We start from the raw sequence: 14,312 nt of genomic DNA, 5'->3' as shown, positions 1-14,312 counted from the left end.
AGAGAAAATAAAGCTTCCGTTGACTGATCCAGTAATGTAAGAGATGGGGTCAGTCAAGGGAGCCGCGCAGTTATTTACGCCACTTTTCTCGCATTTCAATAGCGTCCAATGCTTCAAAGCTAGAAGCCAGTTGCACTTGTAGGCTCGATTAAGCTTGCACTCAAACTGCAAAAGGCCTCCGCCTTCTCAGCATGGGTTGCCAAATAGCTCGGAAAAATTAGGCTGGTGCTTTGTTGTCTAAATTTTATACGAGTAAACACTTTTCATTGTTCTTAAATTCCTGTTCTCAATGCACCACCGCCAAAAAGCGCACCCTGCGCCTCCGCTCACTCTCTCCACGATGTGCGTCTGATAGCACAAGTATAAAATAAAGTTGACAGAGGGTGGACGCAAAAGTGCCCCGCCATAATGCTTTAGGGGGCGTTGGAACCACAAACCCACAATAATAGACAATTGGGGCATGCAAGCTAAGCAAATCACTAATGAATAGTGAGTAGCAGGCAGTGGAATAAAAAAAAGAGTTGGACGTCAAAAATAACTCACCTGGTCAAAGTAGTGCGACAAGACTCGCTGCCGCCGGGACGCCAGCACACGATGCAGGTATTCCACACGATCCCATGGCCATCGACATCAGGAGCAGCCGTGAGCTGCTGATGTCTGCATCGTTACGCACAGTTTCAGAACGCGTGGCCCATCATGGCCCAGTCACAAATGCACGTCAACCTACACATTGCCTCGATTATTACCAATGCTTGACAAGCTATCCACTTTTCGAAGGGAGTCTCCAGCCTAGTCGCCTCGGTCAGGGTAAAGCACGATTCGCTTCTAGTACAGTTTGGGTCTTGAGCCGGAGCGTCCATATTAAGGACACACGACTGCACTCGCTAGGAACGGGAATTTAGGAATGATAAGTATTGGCCCCGCTGCTAGATCTAAATTCATGCCGTCGACGATAAGAAAACTGCGTAATAAGTTAAAATTTCCAAACCATGCCTACCATGCCGTGATACCAACCCATGGTCACCAAAAATAACCGATATCATGCATTTCATTCGTGAAAGCAGAAAGTTGCAGCGAAACCTGCATGCCTTTTAGAGGCTCTCAGTCAAGTTTGTTTAAAGTCTGCTTCACAGTGGCAGCTGGCAACGTGCCCACAGGGCTGAGTGGAACCTGCGCACTTTATTTCAAGACTGAATGACCTTCAAAGCCAAGCCTCTAACTGAAAACAAAATCGAAGTTTAAACCGAAGTAGTAGTGCACCTGATTAGCATTTCGTCTAACCACTCTAAATTGGCCGTCATTTTGTTCCCATTCACAGCTATTAAAAAACCTCGTTTTCTTTTATGGGGCCTTTCTGAGAAGAACGCGCTAATCGTTAGCCGCACAGGAAATTCAGTTGTTGTGCTCTGTCCCTACATGCGTGGTCACTCCGTTCGACACGGCAGTCCATCGAAGTGCTCTGTGAAATCGTCGTGGTGGGGAGCAAACAATCCACCATGTTTGTTCCAGGGGCTGCAGCCCGTTGACCGGATTTATGCTACGCGATATACGTGTCCCATGAGTCGGTCGGTCCGTCGTGCTCAAGCGGTTTCATGTAACGTTCTAGATTCACATTCCCGAGGTTCTTTAACGTGCCTGTACTGTGCGATGTCAAGGCACGTTAAAGAACCCCAGGTGGTCGAAATTTCCGGAGCCCTCCACTACGGCGTCTCTCATAGCTTTAGTCGCTTTGGGACGTTAAACTCCATAAACCAAACCAAACCTAGATTCACATTCGCTAACCTCACAATGATAGCGGTAGGCTAGGCGGATCGCCGGTCGTCATGCACTTCGTATCATCTCCGGTTAAGGCAGGACGCATAGCGTTCGCGACGCGCCGCTCTGAACACGCCTTCATACGACTACCGTTCAGACAATGAAATTATCCATAATTGCTGCTCACATGGAATCAGCAGTAAGGACATGCGCTGCTGGGTAAGCTGTAGGCAATTTTTCTTTCTCAGGAAAAGCAAATTTTATTTGATATAAAAAATTTTAAACCTTTTGATTCTAATTCTTGAAGTAACGACCGAAATGATCATGTGGTCCTAGTTTATCAGTCAATGGGAATGGCCACGAAGATTTGTTTCACTGATCGTCTCAAGAAAATGTTTACCCCCTCCGAAGCTTTTAAGAAACAGCCGACGGCGTCGGCATCACAACTAGGCCCCAAAAAGCCTTGCAATCATGTTCAAACCTATTTTCTGATTAAAGCGTTTCTCACCCCTGATGGTCAGATGTTGCTTTCGGCCACATACTTCGGCTTGTGTAGCTGGCCTCGACTGCCCGTCATCCGGGGACCTGGCCAGAGACCAGCTCCTGCAAAGTGCAGCGCGCAAACGGCATGAAAAAAATTAGTCGAAACACTTATGCTCAGTCTTAAGGGCATGACGCAATAGCTTAATGGGTTAATTCTCATGTATGCAGAAGGTAATTTTCTACTTTCATCGAACCCTGGCAGTCCGCACACCTCTCCTGGTGGCAGTGGTACAGCCACCGTTGAGCCTTACGAGACCCAGGTTGCTCTTCTGCAGCATCCTTTTTTGATTAATCAATATTTTAACTTGCACCTCAACGGGCTTCCGTTTGCTCATATTTAAGTGGGGAGGTTATTGCGACGTCGCATGGTCACGCGGCCAAGCTGACTGGGTTGCTCGGAGAGAGCAACCTGAGCACGAAATCAGTTGTGAGCACAGGCGCTGTGTAGGGTAAGCTGTAAGAAGTTTTTTCCTATTCTTTTTTACTCTTTATTCCTGTGCCGATGTTTTTGCAGCAGGGATAGTCAAATTTATTGACGAGGAAAAAATGATAAAACTTTTGATTCATTCTAATTCCTGAAGTCACAACCGATAAAGTTGATGTGTTTCTAAAGTTTATCAGTGAATGGGAACGGCCAGAGCGTGCTAATGTCTACGCTACTGCCTGCCAACGCATATGTAGTTATCCTTGTACAGGACGCTGGAGAGTGCTTGCAGAAAGGCTCCGAATCAGACGGATATGCCTCCGAAAAGCCCTCCAGTGTCGCCAGCAGTTAAGATTCACAAACAATTGTGTACTTATTCACCACCTTGACCACACATCAGTGACACAGGCTGCAACACTGCACTTAATGCTTCCGCCTCATCGCATTTTATATCAACAAACTGCCCGCCTGAATTTTTTGGCCCGAATTCCGGCACCCGTGAGGCGGACTTACTACGGTCAGTGTAGCTGGCCACGGCTGCTCATCATCCGGGGACCTGGCTCGAGACCGGCTCCTGCAAGGTGCAGCGCCAAAACGGCAGAAAAAAATTACAAGGGTACACTTATGCTCCGCCTTATGGGCATGACTCAATAGCGAATAGCGTACTGGGTTAATTCTCGCGCATGTAAACGATCATTCCATACTTTGATCGACTCCTTACAATCCGCACACCCCTCCTAGTGCAGTGGTGGAGTGTTAAGCGATGCGTCACAACCCTCCGATTGCAGGTGCTCCCAGCGGTGGGCCGTGTGCTGCCCAGGTTGCTCATCCCGAGCGAGCCATCTATAGATAAGTGCCGCCTGCCACTGTGGGCATTTTGCTCACAATCAGGTGGGGCAGGTTTGGATGACGCCACAACGCCACACCATCCTGTTAGTATGCTTCACCAAAGATATTCTTATATAAAACTGTGCTTAAAATAAGAACGAATACATCAAGCCTCATTTGTAGGGAAAATCGTCAGCCTTCGCTACAAACCCTCTGCACGAAGCATTTTCCGCCATGTAAGAGCCGAGAGCTCTGAAACCACCGCACCAAAAGAAAGAGGTAGGCCACAGGACGTCCGTGTAATGGTAGCCCCATCCACACATTTTCACGAGGCGAAATAAGTGCTTATCAGTAAAAACAGTAACATTGAAAAGTTATGGAAATTTAGCTCCGTTACATTGGTTGTGAGTGTTCAAGCATATGAATTCTCTTTTCGAGAATTTTTTAGGTTGGTTTCTGGGGTTTAACGTCCCAAAGCGACTGAGGCTATGAGAGACGCCGTAGTGGAGGGCTCCGGAAATTTCGACCATTTTTTAAATGCACATTTTTAAACAAGATACTCCAGTTCACCCCCAGGAAAGACTTACACTTGGAATGTCTTTGACCGGCACTCAATGCACGCGACGCTTAGGTTGCAGACGACCCAGCATGCATCGAGAGCTGCTGCTATCATGTGCTGCTCAGTGGCTGGTCCATCCGAAGAAAAAAAAATTGGGTTTCCGCCACCACAGTGGACAACTGAGTACAGTGTTAATTTTTAAAGCGAATGCACTTAATAGAGAGTTTTAGTATTGCGGGCTTTGCGTAACTGCGTGCATAGCGGAATAGCGGGTCCAGAGTGCGCATGCGCAGAACGCTAACGGGGAAATAGCGTTAGCGTGCGCACGCAGTTTTCAGAATTTAGCGTTGCGGCAGTTGCGGCTTTTGCGCCCTTAGCGTGGAAACACGGCGGCGTCCATTCTAGCGACAGCCGCCCGCTTCAGCCAATTCAGCAGCTCTTGCGATTCCGGTCGGCATGTTTACCGGCAACTACTGGTGTTTTTGCTTTTCGCTATGACTTACCTTGCTTCGACGATAAAGTTTAAGCTGCAATTCAGCCCAGTTTTTGATATACGCTCTCGATTCTGGAGCGCGCAAGCCTAATGGAACCGCAAGCTGCACTGCTACCGTCTGCAACGGCGCGAAACGCAGCAGAAACCTAACAAAAACGTCTGGAACGAGACAAAAAAGATTTGGAGGTTTTTCGCGGTGTTTTATGGACTTAAATTATGTAAAGAAAGTTTATATTAAAGTTTCCTCAAGTTTTTGAACATTAGACGCCATGTGATGGCAAATATTCTTGCTCCAACGGCTTGTAGTTAACATTGCCTTGAAGAGATGGCGCCACTATTTTACGTTTTTATTTCTTTTTATTTCAATTTCGGGGTCATTTTGCCGACGAAAATGAACGCTGCACTAATAATTCGTTTAAAAAACTCGGAAATATTATACTTTGGCAAACTAGCGGCAATGTTGACCATTTTAGAAGGACCGTTGGCATCCATGTCAAGCAGATGGCGTTTAGCGTTTTCAAAACGCTACCCTAAAACTATAGTGCCTAGAATATACAGTATTCTAGGCACTATACTAAAACTGTCTGTGGGGATAAGTTGCTTGCGGCACGCTAACGTAATTTCCCTTAGGTCCGCTATCACGCTAACGCTATACTAAAAGTCTCTAAGCCTCATCATTGTTAGTGCGTAATGGCCTTTCCTCAAATACAATTTTCCTTTTTTTCATTTGGGCCCCTCTTCTTTGACTCCCTATTCCCCCCTTCCTCTACAAACAGATGACGGGTGTCCACCGAGATATGTGAGACAGTTACCGCCTAATTTCCTTTCCTGAAATACAATTTTCATTTCTTCCATTGCGGCCACTCTTTCTCTCTCTTCCTTCAGTCGCACTTTCTCCCTTCCGGTGTCCACCGAGATGACAGATAACTAGTGCGTTATTTCCTTTCCTCAAAAAGCGTTGCGTTCATAGGCCAAGGCATCGCGAAGAACGGGCGATGGCGTTCTGTGGACTCCCTGGCAGCGCTACAGCACGCTGTCGCGTTCCACTCCTAAAGGCGAGGCTTAAGAGTCATTAATTAGCAGTTAATTGTTAACAGTCGTTAACCAGTAATTGGTCATTAATCAGTAATTTTTCATTACTTAGTAATCAGTACTTAATTATGCGTGACGTCATCCAGTGGTGACGTCACAAGTGCCACAGAGGCAGCCAAAGTGGTGCGGAAAACCCTTTCGCCTCTACGGAGCCCCTTGAAATTTTGCCCAGTAAGGAAAACTTATGGTAATAAAGGGTTAAGATTAACGCCGGAAACTATGAAACTATTTGGGCGGTATTTTCAAATGGTCAATTTTACGCGTGTGCAAGTTCGCAGTGTAGCGCCAGTAACTGATACCAGAGGAACGCGAGTCCACCGAGGCCCAATAATGGAACTGCCATGAGCGCGTCTATACGGTATCATATCAGATACTCACTTCAAGAACAAATTCTGTGGGAAGAACAAGCGCTAAACAGCAGCAAATGTACCGAAACTAGGCACCATGGACTGAAACTTCATTTCAAGATCGAATAAAGGGGAATTCTTTACCTGGAATTACCGAAAAGAAAGCGAACGGATGGCAATGAGTGCAACCTTCAGTTTCACAAAAAAAAGATAAAACAAATGTTCGCAGAAAACTAAATGCAGTATCGACGGAAAGTGACATGGTGGGACGAGGGACTAGTTTTGCGAGAGGTGCATTCCTGTGCACTTCCATCTTTCTGATGCTGAGGGCTTTTCGTCCAATATTTGTCCGTTCAATATTTTCTGACCTGCATTGCGTTTTTTTCCTGATGCAAGGCTTCGGGTTGTGTTAAGGTTTTGTATCTGGTGCCGCTTCTATCATCTCTGCTTGCCGCTGTATCTCCTGCGTTGTTCAGTTCGCGCCAGCTTGCCCAGATTCCTGCAACCCCTTCCGAGCTAAGAGCGGTTATGTCTAGTGCATTTTAAGGCTCTCTACACCGCAATAGGAGTCATGATTCAGTAACGGAAGAGATGGGGTCAATCAACGGAGTGTCGCGGTCATTTCAGACATTTCAAAACCGCCCGCTGCGTCAAAGCTTGAAAAGAGTTGAACTTCTAGGCTTGAGTAAGCTTGCACGCAACATGAAGAATCCACGTTCTCATGATGGGGCGCCAATTAGCTCGGCCAAATTACGATTACGCTCGTGCTTGGTTCTCTAAAATTTATACGAGTAAACGCTTTCCATTTTTCGTAAAGTCTTTTTCCTAAATGAAACAGCGCTAAAAAGCGCAGCTTTGGTCTTCGCACATATTCTCCAAGATGTATGTCTTTGATAGCACAAGTATGCAATAACGGTGACAGAGTGCACGCAAAAGCTCTCCGCCAAAATGCCTTAGTGAGCGTCGGACCCGCACATATACAGTAATAGACAATCGCGGCATGCAAGCTAAACTACTTCGTCTCACAAGATGTTTGCAGCACTACGGAAGGTAGAGCTCTCTCGTCCAATCAGGGCTGCAGAAACGCAGAAAATAGTCCCTCGAATATTCGAGGAGTGTATGACTATTAATCAAAACAATAAGCATTGCAACTAAAAACATGATTTGGACAGGTATATTTAAATGGTAGGGAGTGTTTCAATCACTGGTGAAATTACCAGACAAAGCCCGTACGGACACAGCTCTGCGGAGGCCTGCTGCGAGGTAGTGATGCGTCGCCACTTTCCAACATGGCGTCGGTCGAGTCTGTTGTGTCTCCTGTGTGCTCTACACCGACAGTGCGCTGTTTCCCCAAGCAGGCGAAGCAGGTGGCTTTAAATGTTCTTGAAGCGCTTCGCGTCGAGTGCGGGGGCAGTTGGAGTACAAATGAGCTCATCAAGAGGACGGCAAAACTCACGCAGGTGAGCGAGCGAACGCTTTAACGCTTTACAAGTGGACAACGGAGACGTTGAACGCTGGCCAAGTGTTGTTGAACGCGGACCGTTTAACGTGCGTTGCCTCTCGCGCAGCACATGGGCTTGTTTTGAATTTCGCCACCATCGACACTCGGCTGCCTCGGCACGCTGTAGTAAATAAATTTATATGCACATGACACGATTACTGAAATTTACTGCGACGCGACAACAGAGGAACTGATGAGAACAGGTTGCGACAAAAAAAAAAATCTCTGCCTCTCCCGTAAACGAGAGTAGAGTAAGCATGAAATGTTTACGGGCCTAATGTCATCTCGGTGGACACCCGAACAGCACCGTACAGGAAGGGAGGAACGCCACCACCCGTTCAGCGCGATGCCTTGCCATTTGAACGCAAGGTTTTTTGAGGAAAGGAAATGGCGCAGTAATTCTCTGCCATCTCGGTGGACACCCGAACCGCACCGTAATGGAAGGGAGAAACGCCACCACCCAGCTATGGGCCGTCCAGCAGGTCCTCGGGGCGCTCGAAAGGCAGGGACCCAGCGAGCCGGCAACGGTGAGCGGAGACCCGCGCCGAGTAACGGCAGCCTCGTAGACGACGTAGGCCCTCGTCGGGGCGCGCGAGCGCCCAACTGCAGGCACAAATAAAGTTTACTCCAATCCAATCCAATCCACCACCCGTTCGGCGCGATGCCTTGCCCTTTGAACGCAGCGCTTCTCCCCCGGGCCCCTGTGCGCCTGCGCGGCTTTGCTTCGACGCGCGAAGCCCCTAAGAGATCACGTATGTCAACGAAGTGTAACGTGGCATTTATGTGCTTTTTGCACGCGTTATTAGAAATCGGAAATTATAATTCCGTGCATTATCAAACCCACAGCTCCACTGATATCTTGATAAACATTGAGAAGGCACTGGCAGCAGTTATTTTTTGTCTCGTTTGGAGACCAACCGGTGCTTGCATGCCGGTCGCGTAGGAGGGCTTACAGAGTCTCGTTAATTCTCGTTAAGTCTCGTACGGTGCCCGGATGTTCTCGTTTCAGAGCCCGGATGACTGGAATTCAGTGCCCGGATGAGTGGATTTCAGTGCCCGGATGACTGGAATTCAGTGCCCGGATGACTGGAATTCAGTGCCCGGATGACTGGAATTCAGTGCCCGGATGAATGGATTTCAATGCCCGGATGAGTGGATTTCAATGCCCGGATGAGTGGATTTCAATGCCCGGATGAGTGGATTTCAATGCCCGGATGAGTGGATCTCGGTCTCGGCGTGACGTCACCACACTGCCGACAACGGGGGCTAAAAGCATTTCGTGCTTAAAAAAAGGGGCTAGTCCCTTTGGAACGGGCGTCCGCCTGTCCAAAAACAAACCAAAAAAAGAATAAAAAGACATCAAGCGCCACCTGCTATAGGTAGAAAGAAGCCACCTGGACATCAGGTGGATCGAACCACAGGCGCGTAGGAACGTACTAATGTAGTGCGCGCCATCCTGATTGGACGAGAGAGCTGTACCTTTCGTAGTGCTGCAAACAGCTTGTGAGACGGAGTATAATAACCAATGCGACATGTGCTGCATCGGAACAACGAAAGAGCTGGACGTCGGAAGGAACTCACCTGGTCATTGTAGTGCGACAAGTGCTATAGGACTCGCCGCCGCCGGAAGGTCGGCCATTACGCGATGCAGGTATGCCACACGACCCAATGGCCATCGACCGCGGGAGCAGCCGTGTGATGCTGACGCCTGCATCGTTACGGAGTTTGAGAACGCGCGGCCGATCACGGCCCAGTCACAAATGTGCGCCAACCTATACCGTGTCTCGTTTATTAAGGCGAAAGCCTTTAATGCCTCATACTGTCGTTAGCAGACGCGTCGGCAGCCGTGTCGACAGATTTGTCCGCCTTTCGGCGTCACTGCTTAAAAAGAAACGGCGCCGAGGGTGGGAATCAAACCAGGGCCTTTGGCATTTGAAGCGGATATGCTACAACTCCGCCACGAAGGCTCAAGGTTCGAGCATGAATAAAGGCGCATCTAGTGAATGCATAGGTTTCATAAATAAAATAAAAGGAATAAATTCAAGAAATAAAAATAACAATAAGAAAATAAACAAAAATAAATGCACAATGGAAACAACATATGGAAAAAAATAAAATAATAAGAGGAACAAAATAAAAACAAAATATGAAAAGTAAAGAAGTAAATAAATACAAACAGTGCGCCAGGAAACGCTTTCGCCTTGCAGCACTTTAGAGAGCCAAAGTGCCCCCTGAATTTTTTATCCAATGCTTGTCAAGCTATCCACTTTTCGACGGATCACTGCAGTAGAAATAGAAGCGTGAAATTTTACTAGCAGCTAAAATTATTTGCAAAAATTGAACAGCGAACTCACAAAGCAACAACGAGCAGGAGTAAGTGAGAGGAGTTAAACAGCCAAAATAAGAAAATAATTCTTTAGAAAAGCAAATAACTTACTGGACAGACCACAGGTTACCTTAGAGTTACTATATAGGAAATTCACTGAAAACGACCTCAAGTCGGGTGATGAGAGTAACAGGGGCAAGTAACGTCATTTGGAAGAAGACGCAAAGGAGAAGATCAAGCTTGGTCCTCAATCAAGTCCTCATTTCCAAAAAAGTTTGAAAATGTTGGAATAAACTCGAGATATTTTTTTGAACGGTGAATCAAAGGCATCGTTTCATCGGCGTCGTGTGAGCCTCTCGGCTGTTGCCGTCCCCGGAGGCGAAATTGTGGCGCTTGGAAGGCGTTTGATTGTATTAGTGAGGGTAAAACTTATTTCCCACAGTAGGGGTCCTGAAGAACACTCGGCTAGCCTACGCCAAGAACAAGGAGCATTGAGGCAAAGTGCTAAAAAGTGCTTCACTGCACGACCAGCTTCGGCTGTCCAGGAGGCCCGCGCGGCAGCGGAGAGCTTCGGGCTCTCTGTGCCGACGTGGGAGCTGACTGTATTAGTCCGGCGACGCCAGTAACAAAGTACACTGTTTAACTTGCACGTCTATTCCCGAAGTAACTTAGCTTTCAGGTAGTTTAGCAGGTTTTGAACTGTCCCACCATTCATTTTTAGAATACATGCCCCTCCACCGCGGGCGGTACTAAATCCTCCAAGAATGAACGCCAGGAGACGCCTCTGGTTCGTGCCAAAGGATGAACCACATGGCAGCGTTTCTTTGGCGTCGCAGCAGCATCTCGGCTACCGCCGTCCCAGGAGGCGAGATTCCGGTGTTTGGAACGCGTTTGCATGTTTAATATTGTCTCTCAATTTTCAAAAAACTAATTTCTCATTTTTTTTCTCCACTGACCAGTGCGCCTGTTGGACTAGCTAACCAAAGTTCAACCCCCCCTCCCCACCACACACACGCACACCACACACCACACACGCACACACGTGCACACGTGCACATGCAAATGAAACATGTGGAGCCCGGCTAAAAGTCGTTTTGGAAAAAAAATCACAATGGCGTTGCTGTAAAATACCCTCAAAAAGCAAACTACCGGAGGTAATGGTTATGGTTGATGGGGGTTTAACGTTCCAAGGCGACTCAGGGTATGAGGGACGCCGTAGTGAAGGGCTCCGCAAATTTCTACCACCTGGGGTTTTTTAACGTACACTGGCATCGCACAGTAGACGAGGCTCTGAAATTTTGCCTCCATCGAATTGTTATCACCGATTTAAGAATTCGATTGAGGAATTCGTATTATGCCAACTTTACGTTTTAACGACGTCGAAATGGTACACACGTCGGCGTCGACGATTTCCGGACGCGGCGCTGGGGGCGCTTCATTCCTTCTTTCACATGGATGCGAATTTCTTCTTCGAAAAAGTGCAAAGGAAAAGCTTCATGTGTTTTTTAGGCAACTCGAACAGCGGCAACTAATCACGCCACCACAAGGCCTGTTCTACCTACGTCTTCCAAGAAGGGCTAATAAGGAAGTTCCTTATTAGCCTGAAGTGCTAATAAGGAACTCGAACAATGGCAACAAATCACGTCAGCGCGAGGCCTACTCGCCTTGCGTCATCAAGACGCGTCTTGTAGCGATGAGTGTCATGACGTAGCTTCAATTTACCCACCGATGTGGCTTAGTGCTTAGGTGCTCGGCTGCTGAGCCGGAGTTCCCAGGTTCGAACCCTGCCGCGGCGGCCGCGCCTCGCCCGTGTGCTGTGCGATGTCAGTGCACGTTAAAAAAATGGCTGAGGCTTAACTTGGTTAAGCCTGGAGAATGCGAAGCATCATCGTGTCGCGTAATTTGGAGGCGCACAACCACAGCGACGGCGCGAGGTGGGCCCCCGTTTCTCCACTGTCGTGACGTCATCGTTTCACGTGGTGTGACGTCATGTATCACATGATTTGGAGGCGAATAACCACGGTGAAGGGCTGAAGTGGTAGCTAAAGTAGTATGCTTCGCATAAAAACCCCAGGTGGTCGAAATTATTTCAAACCCCTCCACTACGGCGTCTATCTGTTTTTTTTTCACTGCCACCTCCCTCCATCTCCTTACGGCGCAGCTCTGGAATCCACCGAGGTGTGCGAAAATTACTGCGCCATTTGCTTTCCGCAAAAACCAAAAACGAATTCTAATATTCTTTCACTCTCTTCTTTATCCTGTTCTTACGGAGCGGTTCGGGTTGAGATAAGTCGGACAGTTACTGCGCCATCTCCTTTCCTCAAAAACAAATTTTCAAATGGAAACTGGTTCTTGAGGAAAGGAAATGGCACGGTACCTGTTTCACATTGTAGCGTAAAGAAATTGATAGAAGGAGAGGGTGAAAAAAATAGAGGCGCGGAAGTGGAGCGCTCCGGAATAATTTGGACCACCTGGGGATCTTGCACTGACATCGCACAGCCCAGGAACGCCTGTTGCGTTTCGCCTCCATAGGAACGCGGCCGCCGCCGCTGGGTTCGAACCTGGGTACACCGTCTCAGTAACCGAGCGTCCTAATCCCTGATTTCCTATTCTCTTCGCTGTCAAAACGCCAAGTTAAACTTTTTTCGAGAGACTAGCCGACTAAACGGTTACAAGCACTCGGCCTAGTTGCGGATACTACGGCATTAGGTTGCGGTAGTAGGTGGACAGGATCATGAGAACGAGAGTCGCTACCGCCTTGAGCACACAAAACGCAGGAACCCGTTGCGCTACCTAATAGCCGCGGACACTCATGTAATAATAGCTCGGAGACAATGCTCGTGGCCAAGAGTAAGCCGCAGACGTAACGACCGGCTACCGCTTCCGTCATGTAGTTACAAACGCTTTGAACCCACAGCATGCGTCGAGGAAGCAAACTGCGACGTGCGCCGAGTGCTGCTGCAGCGGCATGCATTGCATAGAGAACGGTATTACTGGTGAGCGAAACAAATGTATGCGGTAGTGTTTTCGATGATACCCAGAATACCAGTTGCCAGGCAAAATACTCTACCAGAGTTCACTTGAGGTATCTTGTATAGCTATGTATATACCTTCCTGCCATCCTGTTCTACGAGCTCTGAACGAGCACTGTAGTCCTCACCGTGTACGATGACGTGTACTTACATCCAGCGCAGGGCGGTTGCCGTAGAAAGATGCTGCCGGTCGACGTCGCTGCACATAGCTATCCAAGCTCGTCCTGACAGTTGCCGGCGCCTTCAAGGAGCCACACTTTGTGCGTTACAAGGAACGCTGGCCTGGGCCACTCGGCTCCGTCACGGTCCCAAGACGTTAGTGTCTCTTCGGACTGATGTCGCAGGCCCGTCTGATTCGACGCAGTGCCACGACATCAGAGCAAATGATGATGATGATGATTGTGACCACGTGCATCTTCTCTTTTTAACTGTCTCGTGGTACCCTTCGCGTTCACTTATGCGTTGTGAGCGAAAGTTGTTGTTGCAAAGCGAAGGATGAAAAGAAAAGTGGACGGGCCTGCCGAGTGGCTCGAGCCGAGCCACCACCGCTTCCACGTGCAGATAGAGGAGAGTTAAAATAGAAAAGAGAGAAAGAAGAGACGCGCGTCGCAACAACCTCGTCCGCCGAAGCGGACGCTGGCGGAAAAAAATTGGCAGAGGCTTAGCTTGGCTAAGCCCGGAAGGGGCCGAAAGCAAATTACGAGCAAGTTTAGCGACTACAGTAGTGAAAGGCGAAAGCCTGAGTGCTGCACGGAACGCCGGAATTAGCTTAAAGTGCTATTGAGGTGTCCTCTAAACCACAGAGTTGGTAAGGCGCCTTTCCTTTCCTCCAAATTAACGCAGTCTATGTCTATGTCAGAGCGCATCAATGATGGCCGGAATTATCTTAAAGTGTTATTGATGTGTCCACTAAACCAGAGAGTTGGTGAGGCGCCTTTCCTTTCCTCCAAATCAACGCAGTCTACAACGCTGTCTGTGTCAGAGCGCATCAATGAACGCCGCAATTAGCTTAAAGTGGTATTGTGGTGTCCACTAAACCACAGAGTTGGTGGCGCCTTTTTCCTCCAAATCAACGCAGTCTACAACGCTCTCTATGTCAGAGTGCGTCAATGAACGCCACAACAGAGGTCAAGCTAAAGGTTAAACGTGGATCCGCCGGGACGACGCTGAAGGCTCAAAACCTAGCGCAGTATTGCTTTCGCAATGAAAAAATCTCTGCCTCTCCCGTAACTGAGAGTAGAGTAAGCATGAAATGTTTGCGGGCATAACACGAAGCGCACGCGGACACGACTAGACGCTGGCCTGACAAGAATGTATATGTAGCGCGTTCGAAACTGTCTAAAGTGCGTGGAGGTTGGTTTGGTTTGGCTGGTTTGGTTTTTGAGGAAAGGAAATGGCGCTGTATCTGTCTC

General features: G+C 48.2%; 1 long non-coding RNA gene across 3 annotated transcripts; it reads right to left on the bottom strand.

Moving 5' to 3' along the window:
• Window positions 1-383: 383 nt before the first annotated feature.
• LOC149346617 (uncharacterized) lies at window positions 384-13,481 on the bottom strand. Of its 3 annotated transcripts, XR_016292104.1 has the most exons (5): window positions 13,052-13,481; window positions 9,124-9,250; window positions 3,236-3,296; window positions 2,264-2,358; window positions 384-657 (listed from the first exon to the last, which is right to left on the bottom strand). It is a non-coding gene; the product is annotated as an uncharacterized LOC149346617 (long non-coding RNA). The 3 variants fall into 3 exon arrangements; XR_016292105.1 differs by lacking the exon at window positions 9,124-9,250; XR_016292103.1 differs by lacking the exons at window positions 3,236-3,296; window positions 9,124-9,250.
• Window positions 13,482-14,312: the final 831 nt, after the last annotated feature.

The sequence above is a fragment of the Amblyomma mixtum genome, chromosome 4 (assembly GCF_055824585.1).
Source record: "Amblyomma mixtum isolate Tamu chromosome 4, ASM5582458v1, whole genome shotgun sequence".
Lineage (NCBI taxonomy): Eukaryota > Metazoa > Arthropoda > Arachnida > Ixodida > Ixodidae > Amblyomma > Amblyomma mixtum.
The sequence above is the reverse complement of the archived record's forward strand: the minus strand, read 5'-3'. Positions and strand labels throughout refer to the sequence as shown.